Source organism: Pleurodeles waltl, chromosome 2_1, assembly GCF_031143425.1.
Source record: "Pleurodeles waltl isolate 20211129_DDA chromosome 2_1, aPleWal1.hap1.20221129, whole genome shotgun sequence".
Taxonomy (NCBI): domain Eukaryota; kingdom Metazoa; phylum Chordata; class Amphibia; order Caudata; family Salamandridae; genus Pleurodeles; species Pleurodeles waltl.
In genome coordinates, this window is record NC_090438.1 from 461,985,641 (window position 1) to 462,007,256 (window position 21,616).

At 49.5% G+C, this 21,616-nt stretch overlaps 1 protein-coding gene and 1 long non-coding RNA gene across 3 annotated transcripts in view; one reads left to right on the forward strand and one right to left on the reverse strand.

The window, feature by feature from the left end:
• The window catches only part of BTK (Bruton tyrosine kinase), a 448,809-nt gene that overhangs the window by 139,055 nt on the left and 288,138 nt on the right, over window positions 1-21,616 (reverse strand). The window lies entirely within an intron of this gene.
• The window catches only part of LOC138265611 (uncharacterized), a 110,398-nt gene continuing 89,922 nt past the window's right edge, over window positions 1,141-21,616 (forward strand). Inside the window, exon 1 of the long non-coding RNA XR_011199389.1 lies at window positions 1,141-1,348. This is a non-coding gene — a long non-coding RNA (uncharacterized lncRNA). The remainder of the gene's footprint in view (window positions 1,349-21,616) is intronic.

The window sequence follows — 21,616 nt, forward strand, 5'->3', positions numbered from 1 at the left end:
GGGGAGCATTGTAAAGGTGTAAGTAGTCTTACACACACAGGTGTACCTTTTCTTCATCTCGCCACTACCTTGTAGGTATAGTTCGCAATCTACTCCTCACTTTCATCCAGTACAACTGCCTTTTTAATGAGAGAAACTACATACATGTTTAGATTCGCTCCCTCCACTCCTTTTTGTACATTCAAAACTCTCAGGTTATTCCTTCTAGAACTATTTTCCAACTGTTCTAGTTTCTCTTGCAAATCCCGCTCGCTCCCTTTTAGCTGTTGAACTTCTACTTTATTCTTCCTCAACTTCTTCTTTATAATGTCCTCCTCCTTTATAATGTCAACTGATTCCTCAAGGGCTTAAGTGCCAGGAGGTCAATTTTGTTTTTCCAGAGATTCGCAAGCCACTTTAATTTCTCCTTGATTTGCTTCTGAGACCGCAAAACCTTTTTTAATATTATCTGAGAGTGACAAAAACATAACTTCCAGAGTGTAAGTTACCAACGGGGTGGCTTGAGCCTGATTATCTTTTGGAACCAAAGGGAGGCCAGGGCAAATCTAGAGTCTCAGACGTCTCCAAGATTGGCTCATCTAAGGTGTCCGTACCCCCATTACATTTACCTTGTGTTGTGAGGTTAATTTCTGTAAGGGGCAGCATATCACAGAGGGGGGATAAACCTCCCAAGACTTGCAAGGGAGAGGTCCCTCACCCAGATCCTGCTCTATTTGACTGCTGGTATTATTACCTAAAACTTGTGGCAGCGCTTTAAAGTATGCCCGTAGGTAGGGGGTAACTTTAGAGTGAACAATGCTTGATTTTCGATTGAGTTTATTTTTCCTGGCAGTATTACACATCTCCTCTCCTCTCAGAGGCCCTAACAGCCTGTCCTGCTGTTTTCCCCTCTCCTCTCCACCTCTTCAGCCTATGCTGTCTGTGATGCTTATTTTACCTTTCCTCCGGTGCCCTCTTTGTTTTTCTAGAGTCTGAGTGGGGCCTCTTACCATCTGCCACTTTTCCCTAGCTTTTGTACTCACAATTGTCTCTTCTGCCCCTCCACCTGCCCTTGTGGATCCAGGACGCTGCTAGACGCCGTTCTGATCCTTGCATCGGTCACTCTAGCTACTGCACGACTTGTGCTGGCTCTGCCTGCACTTCCCCGGAGGGGAACGTGTGACGCTGCTCTCCGGCTCCTGCAGAGCTCTAGGGTGGCATGAGCCCAGCTTGCGGCTCTGCTGGGACTGCCCAGGCTCCACCTGAGGCCTTCGGCAAGCCACCCGCACATCAATTAGGCTATGGACCAGCAGTGGCAGAGGGAACCACGAGGGAGTACGCTCATCACCCCAACAGCCAGAGAGCCCAGGTATGTGCTCAGGGAGCGGCCATCATGCCGCCCGCCATATTCTCCATAGTCTGTGCACTCCGCCTACTCCCCCTCCCACAAATGTTTCAACAAGGCACTCTAAGAGTACAGCTGCACTTCAGATTCACCTGCTAAAGTAATATCCAGTTATTCTCAAATCTGCCTTCTCCCTTCAACATATTTTATATTTCTTTTCATCATTCAGGACTTGCCCAGACCCCTTCCTGCAATGTCTCCCAGCGCAGACTCACCTGCTTAAGTGCCTCTGTTAATGGCCTCCACCTCTGCTCATTCCACCAGCACTACACCTGACTTCTTCGGGCATGTGACAGCAGAGGGCTCTAATCTAGCTGGCAAAGCCAAGCCTTCCCTTCATTGCCTGCCACCTCGGCATTCCCTGCACTTGACTCATAGGCACTGCCAAGTTGCACCATCCTCTTAATCCGCTTAGGTTTGGTGGACATCCCACTTTGTTGGCACCTATGGCTTGATTTCTGTGTGCCTGGCCTGTCTTTCAATTTTGCTTCCTTGAGCCCAGTTACCGTTCTATGGCTGCCACCATCTTGGGACCACTTGCTTTTGGAGGATTTTATCTCTGCTGCTGATCTTGCTCCACCCACACCCCCATTCAGGGTTTCTCATTCAACCTTCTCCGTTCCCCAGGGTAAGGACATCTCCACCAAAAAGTTGAGCGTTTTAACATTTCATGATCACTCATGTCTGTCTGTGTTCCACGGAGTGGTGTTTTGGAGCTGCTACTCCATCTCCATCTTGGCTAAATTAACCTGTGCTTAAACCTCTGGTAGCATGCAAAGAAGCAGTCAGGCTTAACTTAGAGCCAATGTGTAAAGTATTTATGCGGCAATTAAACAGTGATAAAGAGACAACACAAACCAAGAAAAACACCACACAAGTTTAGAAAAATAGAGTAAAATGTAATAAATTCTTTAACACCAAAACAACAAGAGTCCAATCAGTAGAAATTGAGTTATGAGAGTTATGAATTTTTAAAGTTTAAAGTGAAAAATAGCACCTAAAAGATAGAAGCACCAACTGCAGACATCTAGTCGCATGGGACCGGGGAAAAGTTTAAAGTTATGACTATCCACAATGGAGCGTAGTTTGAATGCATGAAGTGGATTCGGCCCATTCTTCCCTTACCTTCGGAAAAGTTTTTGTAGAAAAATGTCTGAGATGGTTAAGAGCAGCGGGGAACGGCAGCCGGCGGTGTCCAAAGAGGAGACATTGGGGATCATTCCGACCCTGGCGGTAAATACCGCCAGGGCCGGGGACCGCGGGAGCACCGCCAACAGGCTGGCGGTGCTCCCTTGGGCATTCTGACCGCGGCGGTTCGGCCACGGTCAGAACAGGAAAACCGGCGGTCTCCCGCCGGTTTTCCGCTGCCCTGGGAATCCCCCATGGCGGCGCAGCTTGCTGCGCCGCCATGGGGGATTCCGACCCCCTCACCGCCATCCTGTTCCTGGCGGTTCCGCCCGCCAGAACCAGGTTGGCGGTGAGGGGTGTGGTGGGGCCCCTGGGGGCCCCTGCAGTGCCCATGCCAATGGCATGGGCACTGCAGGGGCCCCCGTAAGAGGGCCCCACTTTGTATTTCAGTGTCTGCATTGCAGACACTGAAATACGCGACGGGTGCCACTGCACCCGTCGCACATCCTCCACTCCGCCGGCTCCATTCGGAGCCGGCATCCTCATGGAGGGCTGTTTCCCACTGGGCTGGCGGGCGGCCTTTTGGCGGTCGCCCGCCAGCCCAGTGGGAAACCCAGAATGACCGCCGCGGTCTTTTGACTGCGGTACGGTCTTCTGGCGGTTCCCTCCAGGCGGGCGGCTCCCGCCACCCGCCGGGGTCAGAATGACCCCCATTGTCTCCGGGAAGCTGCTGGACAATGTTGCAGTGAAGATTTCTATGTTTGTATTTAGTCACTTTGATCAAAGTCAAAAATCTCCAGTGGGCCAAAACTGCAGGCTGTAGCTGACGAGGGCTCCACATAGCTGGATACCCCATTTGCAAGGAACTACTGAACAGGTTTTGCTGCTACAGAGAAAAACATACTGTGAGCTACTGTGAAGTCAGGCTGACTGGCAATGCACTTTGGACATATCAGCAAGTAGGTAGGTCCCAGTCTCCTCTCAGTACTCAGGGCACTTTTTGGCCCGAAACTTGAAGAATATTTCCCAAGTCTTGAGTTTGGGATATCTGGGCACTTTAGCACAACTTCCAAGAGTCCAGGACTTGAAGGGCACCACTTGGAGGCCAAGACTCACCCAAGCTGGGGCTTGGCGCATGTTCAAGGTGGTTGGAACCTTGTCTGTCTCGGAGGTTCTGAACAAAAGGGAAATGATTAGCCCTTAGAGTCACTCTAGTAGTCTTGGGTTCAAGCACACAGGAAGATCTGAAGTAGCAGTGCAGTCTTTTGCGGGAACAAGGCAGGCTTCAGTCAGCAGGGTAGTCCACTTGACACAGCAGAACAGTCCTCTGAAGTACATAGCAGGACTCAGACAGCAGGCAGTCCTCAGAGTCCTCTGAAAGTCCAGAAGTGAACTGAAGAGTGACTCTGAAGGTCCTAATTTTATACCTGGTGCTAGCTTTAAAGTGGAAGAAACTTCTGGAGTTTTCCCCCACAGAAGTGTCTGGAAGTTCGGACTTCCCCGTCCTGGCCCCCGGATGTCTACTGGGCACAAAAAGCGAGTGTGAAGTTCTTTGTGTGTGAGCTGAGGCAGATGCTTTGAAGTACAAGTGGGGCTTTCCACAGTTTCGCCCCTCCCATCCTGTCAAGAAGGCCCATCCTGCCAGCACCCAATTCCTCTATCATGAGACTGTCTGGAAGGAATACGTAAATACAAACTGCCAGCTACACCTAGGAATGTGAGCAGGAAACAGGATGCAGGCACCAAATGGATAGGACATGAAAATGCCAATTTCCAAAAGTGACATTTTTAGAATCGTGACTAAAAATCCGACTTTACCATTAAAGAGGATTTTAAATTACTGTTCCTGAGACACCAAACATGACATTTCCACCTGATCCCAAACAACTGTTATCACTTATTAAATGTAACAAATTAACCCAATATTATCCTATGGGAGAGGTAGGCCTCACAGCAGCGAAAAACTAACTTAAGACTTTTTCACAACTAGAACATGTAAAACTTAAAAGTCTAACTTTTTAAATAAATGCACCCTGCCCTGGTGGCTGTTTAGGACCTACGTTAAGGGTTGCTTAGATGTATATTAAAAAGGCTAAGCAAAATAACTGTTTTGCTAAGTTGAATTGGCAGTTTAAAACTGCACACATGCTGCAATGACAGGCCTGAGACATGTTTTATGGGATTATTTAAGCAGTGAGACAATAAGTGTTGCAGATCCACTATTAGCATTTAATTTACAGACCCTGGGTACATGTTTTACCACTTTACTAGGGTCTTACATGTAAATTAAATGTGCCAATCAGGTGTAGGACATTTTTATCATTGTTTAAGGAAGAGAGCACAAGCACTTTAGAACTGGTTTCAAGTGGTAAAGTGCACAGACTCCTACAAAACGGGTTCAGAAAACAGAAGGGGTGGAGGAAAAAGATTAGAAGTGACCCAACAGAGAGGCCAAGTCTAACAGATCCATTGAGTCATTCTTGCATTCACAACTCGCCATCCACACACACACAGCACAAAGTCACCATTCAACAAATAGGTACTTTCAGTTATGTTTTATTGTATTTCTTGGAGCTCTTCCTATGCCTTCCTTATGGTTGTAGAACTTCCTCCAATAAGGTGAGTGTAAGGAGGCTAAGGGGACCGAGAGAATTAAGAGGTAATTTTTTTTATCCTATTTCAGCATCTTCTGCAAGAGTTAACTCTCTATTCACATGTTTATGGCTGGTGAGGTATTTAAAGCAGGAAGAAATGAAAATATGCAAATGACTTCTTAATGACTGACGTCAACTGATGTACATGTGCTGCATTGCTACTCATATAACAACCCCGACCTCATGACAGCACAGAGTCTAAAATAAAACATGCTCTGGCAAGGTATGAACAAGATCCTTCACGCAGAATGTAATTCTTAAATATAAGAAAGATTCACAGTGAAAAAAATAAAATGGCTGTTCAGAGCTAAACAGAAGACCAGGCCCTCTATCTCAAACTGTATGTTATCTCATCGACCTGTAATATATTGTAGGCATATTAACACTTTTGTCAAATATTAATGCTGCTATAAGTGAACTCATAGTGCAGTAATGCAGGGTAGTCACAGAGGCCTACCCAGAGCAGCTCTGAGCTGCAGAACCAGATCAAACCTTTGCCTATGTGAAATGTTATGTTATGGTACATGCTATGCTATGCTGCTATCAGTAAACTCACAGTGCAGTAATGCAGAATAGTCATAGAGGCCTACCCAGAGCAGCTCTGGGCTGCAGAGCCAGACCAAAGTTTTTCATATATGAAATGTTATGTTATGCTATGTTATGTTATATGCTAAACTATGTTTTGAGTGCACTATCACCTGGAGAGTATCCTGGCATTAAGCAGGTGTGACTCTAGCCTAACCTAGGGGCTAGTGGGACCAGTCAAAAAGCCAAGTCTTCAGCTTATTGCGGAATTCAAGAAATGAGGAGGAGGCTCTTATTTATAGTGGCAGCTCATTCTGGCCTTCATTACAACCCTGGCGGTCGGAGGTAAAGCGGCGGTAAGACTGCCAACAGGCCGGCGGTAAAAAAAATTGAATCTCGACCATGGCAGAAACCGCCAACATAGACAGCCACTTTAACACTCCGACCGTCATGGCGGTACAAACAAACAGCATGGCGGTCACCGCCAACAGACAGGCGGAAGACAGTGTACCGCCCACACCATTATGAGAGGCCAATCCGCCACCTTTTCTGGGGCAGATTCAACGCGAACAAAAACATGGTGGAAACTGGACTTGGAAGGGAAAACTCTCACCTCTACACACCCCACGAGGAACCAGGACGCCATGGAGCCGGAACTCCAAATTCTACCTGCCATTGTCTTCCTGCTCCTCTACCAGGAGCACGACCGACGGCGGCGACGACCACGGTGAGTACTGCACCTACGACACAGGGGAGGGAAAAGAGAGCGACACACACACGCAACACGCAACACCCTCACCCCCACCCTCACCCACTACAACACACACACCAGTATATGCTGAAACATTACATTTACACCTGCAACACCCTCTGGAAGAACGCAATGACAAAAGGAAATTATTTGAATGATTGTAATCTGGAAAAATCCAATACTCAAAAATATATATACAGTATTAAAAAATATGTACACCAAGAATTTAAGTTCATGTACTGCTCCTACATAGTCCGTGGACCACAGGGCCCAAAATGCATGGGCAAGGCCCACACTCAATACCCGATCCAAATGGAGAGAACACTGCAAGGGCATCAGATCGAAATAAAACAGGCACCTCAGGGGGGAGGGAAGGGGGGGCACCTCAGCCGGAGGAGTGCACGACGCCAGCTCCACGAGGGGGCTCCATGTCCATTGATGTATCCTGGGGAGTGCAAAGCCACAGTCTCTCAAGTCTTTTCAGTGGGTGGTTTGCTCACTGCTTTATCCTGGGGAGTGCAAAGCCATAGTCTCTCAAGTCTTTTCAGTGGGTGGTTTGCCCACTGCTTTATCCTGGGGAGTGCAAAGCCACAGTCTCTTAAGCCTTTACAGTGGGTGGGTTGCCCACTGCTTTCTCCTGGGGAGTGCAAAGCCACAGTCTCTCACGTCTCACAAGTGGGTGGTTTGCCCACTGCTTTATCCTGGGGAGTGCAAAACCACAGTCTCTCAGGTGGATAACAGTCTCCACTGGTTCTGGAGGGGGCTTTTTGCCCAGAGTGCTTCATCCTGCCAAGGACTGAGGTAGTGGATGCCTTTCTCCACTGGTTCTAGAGGGGGCTTTGTGCCCAGAGTGCTTCATCCTGCCAAGGACTGACGTAGTGGATGTGATTCTCCACTGGTTCTGGAGGGGGCTTTGTTCCCAGATTGCTTCATCCTGCCAAGGACTGAGGTAGTGGATGCCTTTCTCCACTGGTTCTGGAGGGGGCTTGGTGCCCAGAGTGCTTCATCCTGCCAAGGACTGAGGTAGTGGATGTGATTCTCCACTGGTTCTGGAGGGGGCTTTGTGCCCAGAGTGCTTCATCCTGCCAAGGACTGAGGTAGTGGATGCCTTCCTCCACTGGTTCTGGAGGGGGCTTGGTGCCCAGAGTGCTTCATCCTGACAAGGAAAGAGGTAGTGGATGCCTTTCTCCACTGGTTCTGGAGGGGGCTCTATGCCCAGAGTGCTTCATCCTGCCAAGGACTGAGGTAGTAGATGTGATTCTCTACTGGTTCTGGAGGGGGCTTTATGCCCAGAGTGCTTCATCCTGCCAAGGACTGAGGTAGTGGATGCCTTTCTCCACTGGTTCTGGAGGGGGCTTTATGCCCAGAGTGCTTCATCCTGCCAAGGACTGAGGTAGTGGATGCCTTTCTCCACTGGTTCTGGAGGGGGCGTTGTGCCCAGAGTGCTTCATCCTGCCAAGGACTGAGGTAGTGGATGTGATTCTCCACTGGTTCTGGAGGGGGCTTTGTGCCCAGAGTGCTTCATCCTGCCAAGGACTAAGGTAGTGGATGTAATTCTCCACCTGTTCTGGAGGGGGCTTTGTGCCCAGAGTGCTTCATCCTGCCAAGGACTGACGTAGTGGATGCCTTTCTCAACTGGTTCTGGAGGGGGCTTTGTGCCCAGAGTGCTTCATCCTGCCAAGGACTGAGGTAGTGGATGTGATACTCCACTGGTTCTGGAGGGGGCTTTGTGCCCAGAGTGCTTCATCCTGCCAAGGACTGAGGTAGTGTATCTGACATGGAAGCTGTCCAGGCCCCTGGAACTGACCACCAGCCTCGTACGACTGACCACTGGGGATGGCAGCCATGTCTGCGGTGGTGCCACTGGCACAGGATGTGGCGTGGCCGCTGGCGGTGCTGGCTGCGGCCTCAGTAGCGGCGGTGCTTGCGGCGCTCATTGGGCAGCGGTGCTGGTGGGGGGCTCACTGAACGTGCTGCAGGTAGCGGTGTCCTGGGTGGCGGTGCTGTTGGGGGGCTCACTGAGCGCGCTGCTGGCGACAGTGTCCTGGACGGCAGTGCTGGTGGGGGGCTCACTGAGCGTGCTGCTGGCGGCGGTGTCCTGGGTGGCGGTGCTGGTGGGGGGGCTCACTGAGTGTGCTGCTGGCGGCGGTGTCCTGAGTGCCGGTGCCCGTGGCAGCGGTGCATGTGGCGGGGCTGGTGGCGGTCTTGTCCGCCGTGCAGGTAGGCATTGACTTCACTTTCTTTCTCTGGCCCTTACCCACCTTGGATGGTGGCGCAGCTGTCTTGAAAACTCCCAACTGTTGTCCTGTCAGAGCCCTTGGTGGCAGGTGTTTTGGCCTTCTCCGTCTGGGCTGTGGCCAACTTCTTTTGTTTTTGAGGTGGGGGAATGTCATTGGCCTGGCTCCTTGGAACACTGGCTGCCCTGCTGCTTGGCGCTTTCCAGAAGACGGTTACTGCTGGGACCACTGTTCCTGGTGATGTGGTGGCTGAGGTGCTGGATTGGAACCTGGAAAGGTGGGCCCTAGGGGACGGAAGGGGTGGGGGAGGAGTAGTGAAGAGGTCAAGGTTTGACAGGAAACGTTTTCTAGACACACTGGGACGGGTAGATGGAGGGGGTTTGGGAGTGGAGGAAGAGGTAGTGGTTGTAGGGGGTGTTCGTTTGCTGACTTTGGGTGAAGGTGCATGGGCTGAAGGCTGTCCTGAGGTGGATGGCTGTTGGGTGGGTGTGTGACTGCGTTTGTGTAGTTTGGGATGTGGGCTCACAGACACACTGGGAGAGGACACAGGGGATGTGTGAATGGTAGTGGGGGTGGTGAGGGCACGTGAGCGGCGTGTGGTGATGGGCGTGCTGGTGATGGAGGTAGTGGCTGAAGAAGTAGTGCATGCAGGTGTGAGTGGAGACGTGACAGGGAGGGAGGAGGGAGACGTGGAGGAGGGGGACACAGTGGAGGGAGTGGATGTTGGTATGTGTCCATGGGTATGATGCTTGTGTCAGTGCCTGTGGGATGTGTGGTGCTTATATCTGCCAGACCTACCATTGTGTGTTGAGGTGTGTGCATGCTGGTCTGATAGTGTGCTTGGGATTGGGTCTGGGTGGAGGAAGTTGGAGGGGGAGGCTGGACACAGGGACAATGGCTGCTATCAGTGCTGAGGCCACAGTCTGAAAAGATCGCTGTTGAGCTGCCTGACCAGAATGAATGCCCTCCAGGTAGGCATTTGTCTGTTGCAACTGCCTCTCTACACCCTGGATGGCATTCAGAATGGTAGACTGCCCAACAGTGAGGGATCTGTGGAGGTCAATGGCCTCCTCACTGAGGGCAGCAGGGCTGACAGGGGCAGGGGCTGAAGTGCATGGGGCGAAGGAGATGCCCACCCTCCTGGGTGAGTGGCCACGGGGCGCACGCTGAGGGGCTGCTGGGAGGGCTGTGCTGGTGGGGGGGTGGCGGCTGTAGATGCGGTGGGCACAGAGGGGCCCGTCACCGCAAGGGTGCTCCATCAGAGGAGGAGTCGGTCTAGCTGGTCTCAGCTCCTTTCCCCGCCGTGGAGCTCCCGTCGCCCTCCGTCCCACTGGTGAATTTGGAGTCCATAGTCTCGCCCTCCAGGGCCATGTGGGATGCAGCTCCCTCCTGCTCCGGTGGCACTGCTCCTCCACCTGATGATGCTAATGCACACAAGAACAGGGAGACCACACAAAGTGGGGGAAAGAAAGTAGAAAGACATGTTCAGTGCATGCAATACCGCTACCGTTGGCGGACACTACAGACACAGCAGCCCTCTGCACTAGGCCATGCACTTAGAGTTCCCTAATTAGTCACAGGGCCATGGGGTACAAGCCCTATACCTGATTGCTGCACACATGGAAGTCACAGGACCCTGACTAGGGGCAGATGGCTCTTAACACTGGTGGGGTGGGGTGCCACATAGCCTTCCTCATGAAAGTAACTTGCCTACAAAACTCGCCCTGGCCTAGGGGAACCCACTGCCCACCTCCCCCAGCCAGACACCTCCCATGCGCGCTGAATCAGATGAATGTGACTGTACTAACCCCCTTGTGTCTGCTGTGATGCCCTCAAGCGCCCATCCATCTCCGGATATGCCACCGCCAGGATCCGGAACATCAGGGGGGTCATGGTGCACGGGCACCCCTCCCACGTTGGGAAGCCATCCCCAGCTGGGCCTCCGCCGTCTTCTTGCTCCAGCGGCGAATGTCCTCCCATCTTTTACGGCAGAAGGTGCTCTGTCTGTGGTGGACCCCCAGGGTCCGGACTTCCTTGGCGATGGCACGCCAAATATCCTTCTCCTGGTGGGCACTGACCTACAGGAATTGTACAGGGGAAAAGAAAAAACTATAATGTCCGGACCATCACAGTTATTGGCCCACGTTCCCATTCTTGCCCTGACGCACATACACTCACTGTTGTTTCATGCACGATTCATTCCCCCCCCCATCTCCCATCCACACCACTCCAAACAGGCATTGCCCATACAGCATGCTCACAGTGTACTCACCTGTTTGTCTGGAGGACCGTAGTGTAGCGTGTACTGGGGGAGGACCCCATCCACTAGTTTGTCCAACTCTTCCGATGTGAAGGCAGGGGCCCTTTCCTCAGACACTTGAGCCATTGTCGCTTCCAGACTGAGGTCACAGCAGCACTTGCAGTGTAGGTCCTCTCTTGTCGAAGATCAGGTATCAAGTGAGTGAAGAGAGTGAAAATGGCGGTCACGTCCGCGGCGGCGCCTAACGTCCCAGCCGGTGTACATCGTCATTGGCTCCTGGGACCCATAGGGTCCAATGTTAACCAATGCAGGATTGCACCGTGGTCTTCGACCGCCTACCGCAACGGTGTACAACGCCAGCACAGTTACCTCATATCCCATTGTCCCACATTACAGGTCAGGCAGCCGCCATTTCAGGGGGCCAGATGGCATTAATTTTACATGTGTCACACATATCTAGGCCTTGCATACACACTAAGACAGGCACATAGCTGATTGACAAATGTGTGCAATAAAGTTGTTTTTTTGTACCTCAGTGTTGGCTGACCCTCTGATCGCTGTTCTCATCCATAGAGCACGTCCGCTGGGGCAGGTGTGGAGATGTCGTCATCCTCCGGTGTACAGACCGCTGGTGGAACTGTCGACAATGGAAGACAGACACATCATTATCACCTACAGACTTGATCGTGCCACAATCCATGAACTGTGTGCCCAGTTGGAGCCAGACCTGATTTCAGCTATCCGCCATCCCACAGGAATCCCCCCTCTAGTGCAGGTCCTGTCAGTACTCCATTTCCTGGCAAGTGGTTTCTTTCAAACAACAGTGGCCATTGCATCAGGGATGTCCCAGCCTATGTTCTCCAACGTGGTGTCCGGAGTGTTGTCAGCCCTGCTGAAACACATGCGCAGCTACATTGTTTTCCCTCAGGTGGAAGATTTGCCCACAGTGAAAGGTGACTTCTATGCCCTGGGACATATCCCAACATCATAGGTGCCATTGATGGGACACATGTGGCCTTGGCCCCCCCTCCCGCAGGAGTGAACAGGTGTACAGAAACCGGAAGAGTTACCATTCAATGAATGTGCAGATGGTGTGTTTGGCCGACCAGTACATCTCCCATGTGAACGCCAAGTTTCCTGGCTCAGTGCGTGACGCTTACATTCTAAGGAATAGCAGCATCCCTTATGTGATGGGGCAACTCCAGAGGCACTGTGTGTGGCTATTAGGTGAGGACATGGACCCTATACAATGTGTATAGTTGTCTGGGTCTGGGGTTGTCCCAAAGGGTTAGTGTATGTCTAACAGTTGTCCCTCGACATTTGCAGGTGACTCTGGCTACCCCGACCTGTCATGGTTACTGACCCCAGTGAGGAATCCCAGGACAAGGGCAAAGGAACGCTACAATGAGGCACATGGACGAACTAGGAGGGTTATAGAGAGGACCTTCGGACTCCTGAAGGCCAGGTTCAGGTGCTTCCATATGACAGGTGGTTCCCTATACTACTCACCAAAGAAGGTGTGCCAGATCATTGTGGCCTGCTGTATGCTGCACAACTTGGCTTTGCGACGATAGGTGCCTTTTCTGCAGGAGGATGGTCCAGATGGAGGTCTTGTGGCAGCTATGGAGCCTGTGGACAGTGAAGAAGAGGAGGCAGAAGAAGAGGACATAGACAACAGAAACACCGTGATCCATCAATACTTCCAGGGAGACACAGGTAAGAAGACCTCACTGCCTCCTACATCTGATTAAATTGTTCGACCTCTCATCTGTCTCTCACTTTCACCCAGTGTATGGACCCTGATTTGTCACTTTCCCTTTCGATTTCACAGATGTGGGTCCCACTGTGTGACCTCTGCTATGTTACCTCATGGACTAGAGCTGTGTGACATAGGTATGTTGACAATACAATGGACATTGGTATTTTCCTTAGTTATAGCTAATACACATTTGTGAAAGCACAGACTGACTCCAGATTGTTTTGTGATTAAAGGGTGTTTATTTAAATGCAAAATAGTGGAGGGGGTTGTAAAATGGTCAGGGGTGATGGTGGAGGAATGTCCATGGCAGAGTCCAGTCTATTTGTCTCACAGGTGCATTGTCCAAAGGGGCACAGGAAGTGGAGTTAGGGCAGTTTAAGGATTGAGAGGGTGACAAAGTGGGACAGAAGGATGACAATCAGGGTGGTCTCATTTCTTGGCTGGGGTCTTGGTATAGTTCACTGCCTTTGTCCTGGATCTCAGGGACCGTTTACGGGGTGGTTCTCCATCTGCAGGGGGTGGGGTGCTGGTGTCGTGGTCCTGTGGCGGTGCCTCCTGTCCACTAGTGCCGGCAGAGGTGGTGGGCAGTTCATCATCCAGGCTAGTGTCAGGGGCCTCTTGTTGTGCCACAGTGTCCCTCCTGGTGTTCACGAGGTCCTTCAGCACCCCTACAATGGTGCCCAGGGTGGTATTGATGGACTTGAGTTCCTCCCTGAACCCCAAATACTGTTCCTCCTGCAGCCGCTGGGTCTCCTGAAACTTGGCCAGTACCGTTGCCATCGTCTCCTGGGAATGATGGTAGGCTCCCATGATGTTGGAGAGGGCCTCGTGGAGAGTGGGTTCCCTGGGCCTGTCCTACCCCTGTCGCGCAGCAGCCCTCCCAGTTCCCCTGTGTTTCTGGGCCTCTGTTCCCTGAACCGTGTGCCCACTACCACTGCCCCTAGGTCCCTGCTGTTGTTGGGTTGGTGGGTTAGCCTGGGTTCCCTGTAGTAGTGGACACACTGCTGCTTGACGTGTCCTGGGGACAGAGGGATGGGCCCGCTGGGTGGGTGCTGTGCAGGTGTTTCCTGAGGGGGCAGGCTCTGTGGTGGCCTGTGACTGTGTGAGGGGAACTGACTGTCCCGAGGTACCAGTTGGGCTGGGCTGGTCATCTAGATCCAGTTGGACAGAGCTGCTGTCATCACAGTGGGCCTCTTCTGTGGGTGGAGTGGACATGTCTGGAACCTCCTGTCCGGTGACATTGGGTAGGGGTCCTGCAGGGGTGTAAATGCATAGTTTTAGTATCTGTGTGTGCCATGGTGTGCAATGGGTGGGTGATCCTGTACCCTAGTGCTTCCATTCCTGTGTAGGACCTTGTGTGATAATTGTTTAGGGGTCTGTATGGGTATGTGTAGTGGACATGCATTTGTGATGGGTGTCAATGCTTTGTTGTTGCATGCAGGGCTTGGTGTTGGGATGTGTGGTTTGTGATAGTGGGACATATGTGAGGAGTTGGAGTGATGGGGATGAGGGCGAGGGTGGGGGTATGTGATAGCATGCAGGTAGGGTGTGGGATGAAGTAGTTAAATCTTTGACTTACCAGAGTCCATACCTCCAGCTACTCCTGCGAGGCCCTAAGGATGCAGTATAGCCAAGACTTGCTCCTCCCATGTTGTTAGTTGTGGGGGAGTAGGTGAGGGTCCGCCGCCAGTCCTCTGAACCTTAATGTGGTGTCTTGAGACCATGGAACGCACCTTCCCCCATAGGTCGTTCCACCTCTTCCTGATGTCATCCCGTGTTCTTGGGTGCTGTCCCACTGCGTTGACCCTGTCCACGATTCTGTGCCATAGCTCCATCTTCCTAGCTATGGTGGTGTGCTGCACCTGTGATCCGAATAGCTGTGGCTCTACCCGGATGATTTCACCCACCATGACCCTGAGCTCCTCTTTAGAAAACCTGGGGTGTCTTTGCGGTGCCATTGGGTGGAGTGGGTGATGTGTGAGGTGTTGTGTGTTGTGATGTGTGGGGTGATGTTTAGGGGTATGTGGTGTTTTGTGCGTGGATGTGTATGTGTGATGGTGTTGTGTGCCTCTGTATGCTGGTGTTGTCTTTGCTTTGCTGTCTCTCTGGCCTTCTGCAGATTTTTGGGTTGTAAGTGTTTGTGGGTAATGTGGGTGTGTGATTTATATTGTATTGGGTGTGTGGGAGTGGTGTGTGTATGTGTATCAGGTGTGTGTATTTTGAATTGTCCAATGTGGTTGTGTTTTGTAAGAGTGTGTGTATTTTGAGCGCAGCAGTGTGTACCGCCAATGGATTACCGCGGTTGAAAGACCGCGCGTGGATTCGTGGGTCTTGATAGTGTGGGCGTATTCTTGTTGGCGTGATGGTGTCAGTTTTGTTATCGCCAGTTCACTGACCTTTGGTGTGGCGGACTTGTGTGGGTGTCTAGATTTTGGCGGTTTCTGAGCAGTGGGTCGTAATAGCTGTAGCGGAATTCTGTGGCGGTGTGTTGGCGGTCTTCTGCACGGTGGTAAGCGGCTTTTACCACCAATGTTGTAATGAGGGCCTCTATGTCTTAGAAGAGATGTAGGAGAAGGCTCAATTGCTGGATCTGATTTCCCATATGTGTGGGATGTTTGCAAGTAACAGTATGGATACGCTGATGTTTTTCGAGGGTTTGTGAAAAGAGATTCAATTGATGAGGTATGATAGCAGTGTTATGTAGTGTCTCGATAATGTAAGCGGGGAGTTTGAAATGTGCTCGCTTGTTTATGGGAAGCCAGTGGAGCTCCTTCAGCTGTTGTGTGATGTGAGGGTGGCGTGGGATATTGAGAGTGAATCTGGCTGCCGAGGTCTGAATGGTCTGCAGCTTTCTGGCAAGTTTTTTGCTGATCCAGGAGTAGAGGGTATTCCTGTTGCCCAACTTCCTTGAGATGAAGGCATGCTTGACAGTTTTCTGAGCACTGATTTGGAGCCATTTGAAAATCCTCCTAAGCATCTTCGGGGTATGGAAACATGAGGAGGTGACAGCATTGAATTGGACGATCATGTTGAGTTTGCTGTTGATGTCAATCCCATGGTTCTTGGCATGGATTGTGAGGGTGGGTGTTGGCTCTAACTCTGTTGGTCATCAGGTGGAACCCCAAGATAAAGTGATATTCCCAAAGGTTACAAGTTTGGTCTTGTCAGTGTTTACCTTCAGACAGTTGGTTGACATCAAGTGAGCGATTTGAGTCATACAGGCATTGAACCGGGTCATGGTACTGGGCATCTTGTCCATGAGGGAGAGAATGAGTTGCAGCACTCATGTGTCCTACATTCTCGGTGTAGGAGAAGACGTTGATGTCATGAGAGCTTTAAAAAGGGTTAGGCTCAGGGTGTACCCTTTCAGGACTCTGCAGGTGAGGTTGCAGGCATCTGAGGTGTATGCTGCCAGACTGACTGAGTCGTTCCAGTCAGGATGGATCAAATCCACTGGAGTGTGTGTCTTTGGATTACGATGTTGTGTTGGCATTGAAGGTGAATGGGATAGAAGACTGTATCAAATGCTGCATAGAAGCCCAGAAGGATGAGGGTCACCATATTTTCCTTGTCCAGAGACATATGGATGTCATCCATGGCTGCAATGGGAGCAGTTTCTGTACTGTGGTTGGGTCTGAATCCAGACTGAGTGGTGTTTAGGAGTTGATGGTCATTAAGTTATTCAGTGAGGCATCAATCAACCAATCAATTAATCAGGAATTTATAAATCGCACTACTCACCCGTGAGCGTCTCAAGGCTCTGTTGATGATTTTCTTTAAGACCTTGATTGAGAATGGTAGCAGGGAGATTGGTCTGTTTGCGAGTGTTGAAGGGTCTGCAGAGGGTTTCTTCAGCAAGGGGAGGACAGTGTCTGGGAAGGTCAGCATTTGGGAAGGTCGTGGAAGAGGTGGAGGTATGTAGAACACATGTTAGAGTGGTGCTGATGGCTTGCAGTCCTCTGGAGATTACGTGGTGGGAGCAGGGAATCAGTGGGGCACGAGTGGATGAGTTTCATGGTGGTGGCGGTTTCTTCTGGCGTGATGATGGACCATGTGGTTAGCATTGGATTTTTGGATAAGACTAGGGGGTGTTTGGCAAGGTATGTTGGGTCCGGTTGTGAGTTGAAGTTGCTGTAAATGGCACTGATTCTGTTGCATTGACAAAGGTTGTTGCAAAGGTCCTGTGAGGGGGTGATCGACTTGGAGTCGGCTGCTGGTGAGGTGAAACCATTCACAGTGGCAAAGATACATTTGCCTGTGCTGGTGCTGGCATTGATGTTGTCTGCCACAGCAGCATGTCTGGTGTTCCGGATCATTTGGTGCTATTGTCTCAGGGTGGATTTGAACACGCTCCTGTCTGCATTGTCCTGCCTCATTCTCTATCTGTGCTATAGTTGTTTTGCAATGATGTTTCATCAGTCTGAGTTCCTCCGTGTGCCAACTGACCAGAGGTCAAGATCGTGTTGTATTGCCATGTTTGATTGAGACCGGGACTCGGAGCAAAAGGCATTCCAACTGGTGACATTTTTTATGGCTTTGGGGAAGCTGCAGATGTGTTCATGTTGGTGGGTGTTGAGAATGGTGTTCCAGTCCTTGTCAGTGATGCTATTTCATTTCAGAGGGCTGATCTGGTGGTAGTGCATGTGAATTAGACTGAGACAGGGATGCTAAACTTGACAGAAGCATGGTCTGTCCTGGAGACTGGTGTGGGCTCAACTTGAATGTTGTAGAAGGTCATGAAAATAGGGTCCAGCGGGTGTCCAGCTATGTGGACTGGCCCTTTACTCTGTTGTGTAGCCATTTTAGTTATAGCTTCATACACATTATTTTAGCTAAATAGGCCTGCCGCTGTGCACTTTAACCTAGATATATTTTATTCAGCTTTGTTTATTATTTTAACAATAGCCACGTTTGCTTGTTTTATTTTCTCTTTCTAGTTGTTCTTTGCCTAGGCCAGCACTGTGTTCTTAAACAAGACATTTCTTTCACTCTGTGCTTTTCTCAAGGCTGCAGTAAGATAGGTTGCAGGCAAACGTAATAACGCTTTGTCTCTAGTGTTCATAGAAACATACACACTCTTACGTAGGGATCCTTTCTTGGAACATCAGCTGTTTTACCATAAAACACTACTTTGACCCATGTATGTTACAGGGAGATTCCAGCCAGATGACCACGACTGTATGCTGATTCCTGAGTGCTTCGCTGCAGCTGCTTATGTAGACTACAGGGCTCTTGCTCAAGTATGAGGGATGATGTCTTCCCAGGGGAACCTGAAGGGCAGCATTAGAGATTAACATGCTGTGCTCTAGCATAGCCTAGGTATGAACTATTTTAACAACTCTAGTGATAATATGGTAGCATTATTTTTATGCTTTACTCTCCTTGTCTCAATTTTAATCCTGTCATGCTTCATCGTCCTAGTTATTGCAGTACATGCTTTATTATCTACGATACAGTTACTTCAATAAAACCTTATTGAATTCTATTCTGCCTCCGATTGTCCTTGTATATGTGAGACTAATTTAACTGAGAGAAGTGGATGAGATCTGAGTGACCACGATTTCCCTGAGAAGTCAATTGTGTCATGTGCTCGGTTGCCCAATCATCCCTGCTCTAGGGTGGAGATGAGGCAGTGCTAGTTAGCCAGAACAAAACCCATTTTAGGCCGACAGGTGTCACTGGAGTGGCTTCAGATCCAGTACCCCACAGTGCAAGTGATTCTGCCACCCAAATCCAGTAGTCTCATTAGTATGAGAGCCTACGCGACCACTCATTGGGTGAGCCCAGGCTTCCAAGGTCTTCGATGAATGCTTCTGAAATGGGGTCGGCATGGTCTTTGGAGTTCAGATCTCCATGTAAGATGTAATTGCTAGTGAGATGTAGATGAGAGTGTCACATAGGGTGAAGTTGGTTGTGACATGAAGCTTGAACGAAAAGTGTTTCATGTTGGAGAATAATGTGTTCCTGGAGTTGGTGCAGCTGATGGGGCCCTTATGGATGATGCGATTTCTCCTCCAGGCCTGTAAAGTTTGTCCTGTCTGGTGATCTTGTAACTGGAGGAGATGGTTGTGGCTATGGCAGGTGCCAATGTGGGGTTCAGACAGATTTTGATCAGGAAAAGTAAGTCCAGTGCATTGTTGTTCATCTGGTTCCAGAATTCCGTAGTGTGTTTGGTGAGTGAGCAGGTGCTGAGGAGCATGCATATGTGTGTGGAGTATTGTGTGGGTGGTTGCTGGACTGCGCAAGTGTGAGAGAGTGGAGTGTTGGGTGTTGTTTGTGCGATCAGTGTTGAGGGCTAGAAAGAGAAAGAAAAGTTTCAAGAAGAGCAGGACAACACTTCCTCTGTGTTGTGTGGTACAGCGAGACAGCAGTATGTAGAGCGACAGCTGGGGTTGGGGGTGCGGAGGGGCATAGCAGGGTAGTACAGGAGAATAGAGGACCAGTGTTCCTGGTGTTGGGCGTGGTCCAGGCATGGATGGGTGCAGATGGGTTTGCCTTTGGTGCACCAGCAGTGCACCCAGTGCGCGACTGTTCTGTGTATGTCATTAAGTAAGTCCTGAGAGAAAAAAGGAGTGATGTCACTTCCTGTGCAGATGGATGAAGGCAAATCTGATGATGTCACTTGCTGTGCAGATGGATGGTGGGAAATCTGGTGACATCACTTCCTGTGAAGATGGATGACGAGAAATCCTGTGATGTCACTTCCTGCGCAGATGGGTGATGGAAATCAGTCCTCTTACATGGCTTCTTCTTTTAAAGAAGGTTTTGGATGGAAATCAGTGATGTCACTTCCAGTGCAGATGGATGATGGTAAATCCAGTGACACCACTCTCATAGCAGTACAGACATAATATTTGATAGCTTTTCTTTTTTATAAACCAATCAAAATTTCTTAGTCTTGTGGTGTTTCCCTCCCTCCGCACACTTGTTGAGATTCCAGTGTTCTGAAGGAATGTCTGCTTCTCCTCTATGTTATATCACAAAGTGAGGTCGTAGCTTCCATTACTTTCCCATAGTATCTATATGCAAACTACAGACTAATATATATACATTTTGTTCTCCTTCCAGAACTTCTCACGTGTGCTTCAAGCTAAGGCTCCAATTTTATCACTTGTGTCCCCTCACTAAAGCTTAGTTTTCCCAGAACTGAGATCACATACATTCTGGTGCGATGGCTGCTGACACTAACCTCAAAGCTCTTTTCCCCTGAAGCCCTCTCTCTCCCTCTCTCTCTCTCTTCCTCCAAGGAGTTGTTTAATTATCACAACTACAACTGCTGCATATTCGATAAGGCAACACATTCCCACCCTCAATGTCAAGCCCCTAAAAATATGCTGGGAATGAGAAATCTGGATTACTGTAGTCATCTACTTGTTGAATTTCCACAATTCCCAGTTCTCCTGCGTTCCCGACTTGTGACAAAATCATTATTTCATCCAGGGGTTCAATTGCAGTTAACGTGCCTACTTCATCCACCACTGCATGTTGGCATGAAATAGCAAGGTTGTAAGCCAATTAAAGGGAGCAATACAAACTTGTCATTCTGATCTTTAAAGTTTTCATCAAATTGCTCATCATTCCCATATCCATCTACTCACTCATTCTCTCACATTCTGAAGTCTAAATATTTAATTATATTCTTTTGTCAACAGTTATCTCTTTCCAGTTATCTCCTACACAGAGCTTTGAGTGTGATTAAAAAACTGGGGGGTCTCAAAAAGGGGTGTGACAAACCTATTACAGGGATGTGGCTTACACAGTTTGGAGGCGTGGCCTAAATCGGAATGTGCTCTGTATAAAAACCTCTTTTGTGTTTGTTTTGAAAGCCTATGATGTTGCTTCATGTGTAATAACTGATGCCACACATAGGGTGCACTCACCTCCCTCTTAGTTCACTATTAGCATTGTTATAACGGTGAGGAAGGAATATTTGTCAATGCATCTTTAAAAAGTCTCACTTTTAATAAATGTCTCCTAATGGCAGTGCTTTAAATGGACAGGTACTGTCCGGTACTGAGTACCTGCTCTTCTTTGACTTGAAAGGGAGAGTACCTGCACTTCTCACCATTCCTGCAACACATTTAGTGGGAGAGTACCAGCACTTCTCAAGAGCAAACAGGTACTCGAAATAGTGAGTGCCTTCACCTCTATATTTTCATTTAAAGCACTGTCTAATGCAGTGATATAATGTGATGCACCAAGGTAAAACAATACTCTTTGTTAAAGAAATCCACTTTTAAAAAAATGTTGGAGACAGTCTATCAAATTCAAACATGATGTTTGTTTCACAATTTACATGTACATTCCGATTCTGACCAAGCAGGCACCAAGCACATGTCCTCCATGGAGGACGTAAATACATGCATTAAGATGATAAGGGGGTTCAGGGAAAGCTTATCCAGCTTTAGTGCTTTAAATCCTGACACTTCCTTAACATCTTGTGTAATTGCTTAAATAGCACTTGTGCATCAGTGTGCTAAATGCAAGCCCCCATCTCATTGTTGATTGTGCAGTGGGTGACATGACACACTCCAAACTTACCTGCCCGCCTTTGAGCAACTGCAGTGCCAGTAAATAAATGAACAGGACACATGAATGCCCACCAGTGGCGGCCGGTAGCTTTAGGAGGGAGGGGGGTGGGCGGGAAGCACACACACAGACTCATTCTTTCACACACAGACACGCACGCACGCACATCCATTAACAACACTCATAACATTCAAACATGCACGCACGCACCAAACATTCATTTTAAAAAGTTCACACACACTCATTCTTTCACACACGCACGCACATCCATTAACAACACTCATACCATTCAAACATGCATGCATACACCAAACATTCATTTTAAAACATCACACACCCTCATTCTTTTACACACGCATGCATGCACATCCATTAACACTCGTAACATT